Source organism: Durio zibethinus, unplaced genomic scaffold (assembly GCF_047325235.1).
Source record: "Durio zibethinus cultivar Kanyao isolate XHJ-2024 unplaced genomic scaffold, ASM4732523v1 HiC_scaffold_3, whole genome shotgun sequence".
NCBI classification, from domain to species: Eukaryota; Viridiplantae; Streptophyta; class Magnoliopsida; order Malvales; family Malvaceae; genus Durio; species Durio zibethinus.
In genome coordinates, this window is record NW_028323044.1 from 6280213 (window position 1) to 6290212 (window position 10000).

Below are 10000 nucleotides of genomic sequence, written 5' to 3' on the forward strand. Positions count from 1 at the left end.
ATACTACTATTCACTGGAGTTTTATGAAAAAAAAAGCCAAAAGCCCCTTATCGGATTTGAACCGATGACTTACGCCTTACCATGGCGTTACTCTACCACTGAGTTAAAAGGGCCGTTCGATTCAATTACTGAATGATCGATAAGATCTATTTATATATATATATATAAGTATAAGTTATATATATATAAGTATATGCAGTAGACTCATAGTGGCTAGTAGCTCATTCAGGAATGAGAATTCTAATTTACTTAACGTGTAGAGGGTAAAATGGGTTTATTGATATGGGATTTGATAAATATCAATGCAATGAATTGTTTGCAAGGCCGATCATAATTGGCTTATCAGAACAGAACGAAATTCATTTATTTGATTTGATTAATAGATGTACCTTAGCAATTCGACAGGATCCAATATATTTTATCGAAACATGTGATGAAGAGATTTGCTTTGTCCACCGAACCCAATTTTTAGAAAAAAAAAAAAACACACATAATTTTCGATAACTTCTTGCTCCCTCTTCCCAAAATTCCAGATTTACTTTTTGTTAATTTCCTGGCTTAGTGTGAGATAGAAATACGCCTGTCTCGTCTTAATCTTAATAATGAGTGAATCAATGAATGAAAGTGGAAGAAATGAAGAATGAAAGTGGAAGAAATGAAGTTTAACTCCCCTTTTTATGTTTATGTCAGACCAATCACTTCCCGAAAGGATCTTATACTTTGTAGTATTATATAATCTAGTTTCTTTTTATAATATCGATTTATATAATATAATAATATAATAGATTGAATTTATCTAATTTATTTCTATATCTAATTTATTTCTATATAGAATAGAGTGGCGATTCAAATGAATGATTTATGAGTATAAATCATGAATCAAAAATGGAAAATCATAAAAGATGGAAAAAGCTTTCGGATCTAGTCATATCATTCCATTATATTGACAATTTCAAAAAACTGTTCATACTATGAGCATAGTATGATGTCGGTCAGGCAAATATGCCCCCATCGTCTAGCGGTTCAGGACATCTCTCTTTCAAGGAGGCAGCGGGGATTCGACTTCCCCTGGGGGTAGGGTACTACGAAAGGAAGTTGATCATGGATTATCAATAAACCTATAATTGATTCTTCCTGGGTCGATGCCCGAGCGGTTAATGGGGACGGACTGTAAATTCGTTGGCAATATGTCTACGCTGGTTCAAATCCAGCTCGGCCCAATAATTCGCTGATCCGCCATAACATAAAATGCCCATTTTTTTGTATTTTGTTTTCCAGAAAAGCCAAACAAAAAATTAGGGAAGAATAAAAAAAGTCCAATTTCTGATATATCCATCCCTACCGCTATTTTGTTTTTTATTTGTTCTATTTATTTGGTCCCATAAAATTCTGACCTTGATAATGATCTAGATTCATATCAGGATCATTAAGTATAAAGTTTAATGAAAAGAAAGAGTAAAGTAAAGAAAAAAGACTCTTTTTTTTTTTTCATTTTAAAATTGATTATCGATCGATTTGGCAATAACGAAAGGATTACTAGTACTAGTAATCCGCGTTGCTCTCACTAAAGCGCATACCCGTATGGATATCAATATATCACTCGCGCCTTTGTGTGTGTACAACACGGCGATTCGAATCTAAAATTTAAATAGAAAATGGCTTGAATGAAATCATAAGAATATCTATGCTGTACACTTTTCTTTATTGCCCTGGGATTGTAGTTCAATTGGTCAGAGCACCGCCCTGTCAAGGCGGAAGCTGCGGGTTCGAGCCCCGTCCAGTCCCGACGGATACAATAAAAAAAAAATACATCAATTGATCCCTCCATTTTCTGTGAAAGGGAATACAAATGAAAGAATTTCATTCCAAGGATAGCCTTTTTTATTATTTTTTCCTTTCCATTTTTTGTTGGGGTTTATTTGTAAACTATTTGTAAACGGTGAAAGTGGAAAAGCAGTCAGATGATACATCATCAGATGATTGTACAAGGAAGGCGGTAGATTATCGAAAAGAAAGAGTGGAAAAGAATATATAGAAATAAAGGAAAGGATTCTTTTGATTGGGCCAGGAATCCAATTTTGTATTCGGTGTGGATAAAAGAGCTTCCTATGTTATACTATTCAATTCTCGACGGTGAATCGATTTGATAGCTTAGATATTGTTATTCATGATATTGATCCGATCGATGTCATTGAAATGTAAGTCATCGCATTGAATTTACAAGCGACAAATTATCATCTCTATGGGATTAAATCCCGAGTTATTGCGAAGTAACAAAAACAATGAAATTATGGAAGTAAATATCTCGCATTTATTGCTACAGCGCTGTTCATTCTAGTTCCTACCGCCTTTTTACTTATAATATACGTAAAAACTGTCAGTCAAAGTGATTAATTTGAATGAAACTTGACTTTTTATCAAGGATTTAAGAAAAAAAGGATTCCAATTGCCACGTCTTAAATAAATTAAATAAAATGAATGGACTAGAATCAGCAGTATCCTATCAAACTCGATAGTATGGTAGAAAAAAAATATGAATCTTTCTACCATACTATCCATATCTATTATTGTAATGTATAAAGATACAAGCTTAATATAGATGAATCTACAATATGTATCTTCATACATGTCGATATCAATTAAATATATGTAATGAAATATATGTAATGTACATAGTATCTCAATTTTATTTCTTCGCTTGATCTATTTTATTTGTGTTGATTTCAATCAATCTGAAATAATTGAAAGGCAAGTCTTACGATTTTCTAATTCTTTCATTTCATGGAACCGATTTTTAATTTAACTTCTTTTCTTTGATCCATGATATGAAATGAGTCAATAAAGCATGGCATAAATAAAATTCCTAAAATAATAAATAAAACAGGGGGTAAGTGTGCAATATGTGACTACACTAAGGCAAGATCTTATTAAATAAAAGAACTACTTTTTTTCTCTTTGAACAGTAACAGTAAAGAGGGAAGGAAATAAAAACAAACAAATACAGAAAAAAAAAAGGGGGGGGGGGTTCCTTGTCCCTCATTGTCCATATATAACTCTGGTAAGAGCTGGTTCATCAAAATAGAAAATTTAGGAAGAATTCTTTTTTTTTTTTAATAAATTGCCTATCATCCGTATCCCTTTTACTTTCGAAATACGAACATGGGAATTATTGAAATGTTTGTTTGATTTTGATTGAAAGGGTATTATTCATAGAATACATTACTCCACTAGAATCCAAGAATTTCGAAATGAAGACTAATAAAATAGTTAAAAGGCTTTGCAAAACGATCTAGAAACCATTGATACGGTTTGATTCCTCAACCCAATTAGAAGTACCCCTAGAGTCCACTTCTTCCCCATACTACGAGTGAAAGGGAAAATGTAAAGACTACCATTAAAGCAGCCCAAGCAAGACTTACTATATCCATGTGTATTATGTCCCCTAATTTCTATGAATATGAAACACATAGGAAGGAATTTTTCCATTATTGTTCACTAATAATAGTGGAATTACCGGTGCAGAGTCAAAAGGAAAAGGGAATTCTGACACCACCACCGTTGATGAAACACTTCAATAAATCCGCTTATAACAGTTCTTATATGATTCTAGTAAAATCGAGAACCATTAAGCACAAGCAAAATACGCAGTAACACTTTTGGAAGTATCAAAAGAATGTTACTCACATGTAGCAATAATAAGACTTCTTCTTTCTTTTGGTGTCCCTTATTAAGTAAAAGCCAATTATCCATCCAATCTAATATTGATTGGATGCCTGAACACTCAGAGACTTTCATCAGTCTGTATACAAAGTATCTTCCAACCCTTCTACAACCATTCATTAGTTAATTAAACACTCCCGTTATCCAATCTAATTCAAGACTCCGATAGTAGCCCCTCTATTAGTAGGGGAGGGGCTACCATATCAAGATTTACTCATTCCCTTCCACTACTCTAGTTTTTCCTTGAATCCTAGACGTAAGGATTTACAACACTTTAGAAAACAAAACCTCCGGAAGTTTATAATCAAGTTTATAATCAAGAAAGTATCAAGAGTCCTTTTCTTACACTTGTTTTTGCCGGAGAAAATTGGTCGAGTTATATCAGCAAAACAGAATATAGGATTTCGCGTTGTTTGTTGATCAGGCGACACCCGGATTTGAACTGGGAATAAGGGATTTGCAGTCCCCCGCCTTACCGCTCGGCCATGTCGCCAAAAGGCTACAAACAAAAAAATGAGAGTATCCCCTTTTTATTTTTAGATTGGATCCATACCTTCAATTGGTTATAGTATCTCAAGACACACAATATCTAAAAACAAAAACTGTCCCTTTCTTTTTTCTTTTCTATTGAAAAAGAAAATGTGGATTCTCAGTTACAAAAGTAAAAATGCAGGACAAAAAAATTGGAACCATTAACTATTAACTATTGACGGCAAATTTATGGACGATTCTTCTTCACTTGTCTTTCTCTAATGGTATAAGAAAATAAAAATGGATACATAACTAATTAGTATTGATTTTTTTTTTCAATTTTTCAATTCAATAAAAAAACTTTCTTAATTTCAATTATAAATTATATAATTATAAATTATATATAATAATATAACAGCAATTATGAGTCTATGTAAACCCCCGAACATAAGTTGTTACACAGCTCTAGTTATCTAATGAGGTATTTTATCTATCTAGATATGATGTCCATAGGGAATCAGCAAGAAATTATCGTGTTCAATTTTTCATTGAATAGATTAAAATTAAAGAAAAAATAGAATTTTGATAGAGCACGCCATGTGTTGTCTCCACTAGAGAGCTATAATGGAATAAAAGAAAAGAGGAAAGACATATATAAATAGAAATGCTATATCTGCATATGTTTAATAAATACAAGCCCTCTTTTCGTACGCACTTCAATCATATTCTAAATATTCTACTAAAAAATAAAAAACTAAAAAATGGGTAAAAACATCTCTCTTCTCTGCGAATCATTTTTTGAACAGAACAATGGAATCTATGAAAAAATTAAGTGCTAGAAAAATCAACTCTCTCCCGATATATATTTATGATTATTTTGTCTTTATCTCAACGAACAGATCAAATCAGGAATTCATTTCATTTTTCTGGTATTCAATCGGATTGGAATATGGAATATCATAATAATGGTAGAATTGAATTATTATTTTTTTTTTTGATATTCTATACAAAACTCCATAAGGCTAAATGGCATTTATCAATTCTTTTATGTAGCTGTTTGTTATAAATATAAATTAAAATTTGAGTATAATTTTTCTTCTTCCGTTCATACGCATTTCATACATTCCATATATATTATATGGTATATGGAGTTAGATAAAATTTCATGTGATTCAGTAAACAGAATAGAAATTCAATTCCATCATTATTAGATCGATTCATATGATTCGATGAAGAATGAGAAAGAATGGGATTTTTTTGATAAATGGGAAATTCAAATGCTCGGGAATGAAAATGGGGAAATGTATACAATACCTGGGTTGAATCAGATACAATTTGAAGGATTTTGTGGGTTCATGGATCGGGGCTTAACAGAAGAACTTGATAAGTTTCCAAAATTGAAGATACAGATCAAGAAATTGAATTTCAATTATTTGTGGAAACATATCAATTGGTGGAACCGTTGATAAAAGAAAGGGATGCTGTATATGAATCACTCACATATTCTTCTAAATTATGTATCCGCAGGATTAATTTGAAAACCAGTAAGGATATGCAAGAACAAACAATTTTTATTGGAAACATTCCTTTAATGAACTCCCTCGGAACTTCTATAGTAAATGGAATATACAGAATTGTGATCAATCAAATATTGCAAAGCCCCGGTATCTATTATCGATCAGAATTGGATCCTAACGGAATTTCGGTCTATACTGGTACCATAATATCAGATTGGGGGGGGAGGTTCGAATTAGAGATTGATAGAAAAGCAAGGATATGGGCTCGTGTAAGTAGGAAACAGAAAATATCTATTCTAGTTCTATCATCAGCTATGGGTTCGAATCTAAGAGAAATTCTAGAGAATGTTTGCTACCCTGAAATTTTCTTGTCTTTCCTGACCGATAAGGAAAAAAACAAAAATTGGGTCCAAAAGAAAATGCCATTTTGGAGTTTATCAACAATTTTCTTGTGTAGGCGGGGATCCGGTATTTTCTGAATCCTTGTGTAAGGAATTACAAAAGAAATTCTTTCAGCAAAGATGTGAATTAGGAAGGATTGGTCGACGAAATATGAACCAGAGACTGAATCTTAATATACCTCAGAACAATACATTTTTGTTACCGCGAGATATATTGGCAGCTGCGGATCATTTGATTGGAATGAAATTTGGAATGGGTACACTTGACGATATGAATCATTTGAAAAATAAGCGTATTCGTTCTGTAGCGGATCTCTTACAAGATCAATTCGGATTGGCTCTGGTTCGTTTAGAAAATGTAGTTAGAGGAACTATATGCGGAGCAATTAGGCATAAATTGATACCGACTCCTCAGAATTTGGTAACTTCGACTCCATTAACAACCACTTATGAATCCTTTTTCGGATTACACCCATTGTCTCAAGTGTTGGATCGAACAAATCCATTGACACAAATAGTTCATGGGAGAAAATTGAGTTATTTGGGCCCCGGAGGATTGACCGGGCGAACTGCTAATTTTCGGATACGAGATATCCATCCTAGTTACTATGGACGCATTTGCCCAATTGACACGTCTGAAGGAATCAATGTTGGACTTATTGGATCCTTAGCAATTCATGCCAGGATTGGTCGTTGGGGGTCTCTAGAAAGTCCATTTTATAAAATATTTGAGAGATCAAAAAAAAGCACAGATGCTTTATTTATCCCCAGTCGAGATGAATATTATATGGTAGCGGCAGGAAATTCTTTGGCCTTGAATCAGGGTATTCAGGAAGAACAGGTTGTTCCGGCTCGATACCGCCAAGAATTCCTGACTATTGCATGGGAACAAGTTCATCTTCGAAGTATTTTTCCTTTTCAATATTTTTCTATGGGAGCTTCCCCTCATTCCTTTTATCGAGCATAATGACGCGAATCGGGCTTTAATGAGTTCTAATATGCAACGCCAAGCAGTTCCGCTTTCGCGTTCCGAGAAGTGCATTGTTGGAACTGGGTTGGAACGCCAATTGGCTCTAGATTCAGGGGTTCCCGCTATAGCCGATCAAGAGGGAAAGATCATTTCTACCGATACTGACAAGATTATTTTATCGGGTAATGGGGATACTCTAAGCATTCCATTAGTTATGTATCAACGTTCCAACAAAAATACTTGTATGCATCAACTCCCCGGGTTCAGCGGGGTAAATGCATTAAAAAGGGACAGATTTTAGCGGATGGTGCCGCTACGGTTGGTGGCGAACTCGCTTTGGGCAAAAACGTATTAGTAGCTTATATGCCATGGGAAGGTTACAATTTTGAGGATGCGGTACTCATTAGCGAGCGTCTAGTATATGAAGATATTTATACTTCTTTTCACATACGAAAATATGAAATTCAGACTCATGTGCCAAGCCAAGGTCCTGAAAGAATCACTAACGAAATATCGCACCTAGAAGCCCATTTACTCCGCAATTTAGACAAAAATGGAATTGTGATGCTGGGATCTTGGGTGGAGACGGGCGATATTTTAGTAGGTAAATTAACGCCTCAGGTGGCGAAAGAATCATCATAGCTCCAGAAGATAGATTATTACGGGCCATACTGGGATTCAGGTATCCACTTCAAAGGAAACTTGTCTAAAATTACCTATAGGTGGGAGGGGTCGAGTCATCGATGTGAGATGGATCCAGAAAAAAGGGGGTTCTAGTGTTAATCCGGAAACGATTCGTGTATATATTTCACAGAAACGCGAAATGAAAGTAGGCGATAATGTAGCCGGAAGACATGGAAATAAGGGTATCATTTCCAAAATTTTACCTAGACAGGATATGCCTTATTTGCAAGACGGAAGACCTGTTGATATGGTCTTCAACCCATTAGGAGTCCCTTCACGAATGAATGTGGGACAGATATTTGAATGCTCGCTTGGGTTAGCAGGGAGTCTACTAGATAGACATTATCGAATAGCACCGTTTGATGAGAGATATGAACAAGAGGCTTCGAGAAAACTAGTGTTTTCCGAATTATATGAAGCCGGTAAGCAAACAGCGAATCCATGGGTATTTGAACCCGAGTATCCAGGAAAAAGCAGACTATTTGATGGAAGAACGGGGGACCCTTTTGAACAACCTGTTATAATAGGAAAACCTTATATCTTGAAATTAATTCATCAAGTTGATGATAAAATACATGGGCGTTCCAGTGGACATTATACACTTGTACACAACAACCACTTAGAGGAAGGTCCAAGCAAGGAGGACAACGGGTAGGAGAAATGGAGGTTTGGGCTCTAGAGGGATTTGGTGTTGCTCATATTTTACAAGAAATGCTTACTTATAAATCTGATCATATTAGAGCTCGCCAAGAAGTACTTGGTACTATGATCATTGGAGGAACAATACCTAAACCTGAAAATGCTCCAGAATCTTTTCGATTGCTCGTCCGAGAATTACGATCTTTGGCTCTGGAACTGAATCATTTCCTTGTATCTGAGAAGAACTTCCAGATTAATAGGAAGGAAGCTTAATCGGAATGAATCAGAATTTGTCTTCTATGATCGACCGATATAAACATCAACAACTCCGAATTGGCTCAGTTTCTCCCCAACAAATAAGTGCTTGGGCCAATAAAATCCTACCTAATGGAGAAACCGTTGGAGAGGTGACAAAACCCTATACTTTTCATTACAAAACCAATAAACCGGAAAAGGATGGATTCTTTTGTGAAAGAATTTTTGGACCTATAAAAAGTGGAATTTGCGCTTGTGGAAATTATCGAGTAATTGGAAATGAAAAGCAGGGCCCTAAATTTTGTGAACAATGCGGAGTTGAATTTGTTGAGTATCGGATACGAAGATATCAAATGGGATACATAAAACTGGCATGTCCAGTAACTCATGTATGGTATTTGAAACGTCGTCCTAGTTATATCGCCAATCTTTTAGATAAACCTCTTAAAGAATTAGAGGGTCTAGTATACTGCGATGTGTGATTTGATCGAAATTATGATTTACCGATTAGCAATGAGAAAACTGTCATCCCATTCAATCGAATTGGGATGCCCTGGATCTGACATGACATGTCTCTGGGAGGAGTAACATGAAGCTCAGAATTATGGGTGTATTCAATACTCCCAAATAAAAAGGGAATTGGTCTATGGTCGAGTCAGTAAAAATAAATAAATAGGAATTTTGAGTTGTACCTCGTGAAAAAAAAAGACTTCTTTCTTTTGTGGAATTAACCATTCTCATTTCTTTTAGTTCTTTTAGAAAGAAATGAAATTATGTTCAAGTAAACAAATATGTCATGGTTGCAGGAGTCTATACATCGCATATAGGCTTAGGCTTTAAGTTAAGGGCATCGTGGTATAACCGTCGAGGTAAGGTAAGGCAGGACCTAAGAGATCGAATGGAAGGGTACATAGACAAGTAAATCCCTTATGACACTCCTTTAATTTAAGAGGATTCATCATTCGAGGGGAAGTAGACTACTCAAGAATTTCACATTTCATTTATGTCCTAATTTCGAATTGAATAAAGAATTAAGAAAATATAAATCAATAAAAGAAGAATGAATCAATGAAATGTTTCTTTGGAACTTGAGTAAAGAGTAGACCTTTTTTTGGGGGGGGGTTCTAGAATTTGAAAGCGAGAACTCCTTTCTTTATCTTTATTTGGTGTAACTACTTGAGCCGGATGAGAGGCAACTCTCATGTCCGATTTTGAGGGGGGGGGGAGAGATCCTGTAGGGCCCTATCCTAATTTTGCTTTTGCTAGGCCCATCGCTAAAAAACCTACTTTCTTACGATTACGAGGTTCATTCGAATATGAAATTCAATCCTGGAAATACAGTA

General features: G+C 35.0%; 1 non-coding gene and 1 pseudogene across 2 annotated transcripts in view; both read right to left on the reverse strand.

The window, feature by feature from the left end:
- Positions 1-10000, reverse strand: part of LOC149504611 (protein Ycf2 pseudogene) — a 133623-nt pseudogene that overhangs the window by 98129 nt on the left and 25494 nt on the right. The gene's annotated exons all lie outside the window — the stretch shown is intronic.
- TRNAC-GCA (transfer RNA cysteine (anticodon GCA)) lies at positions 4143-4213 on the reverse strand. Its single transcript has one exon. It is a non-coding gene; the product is annotated as a tRNA-Cys (tRNA).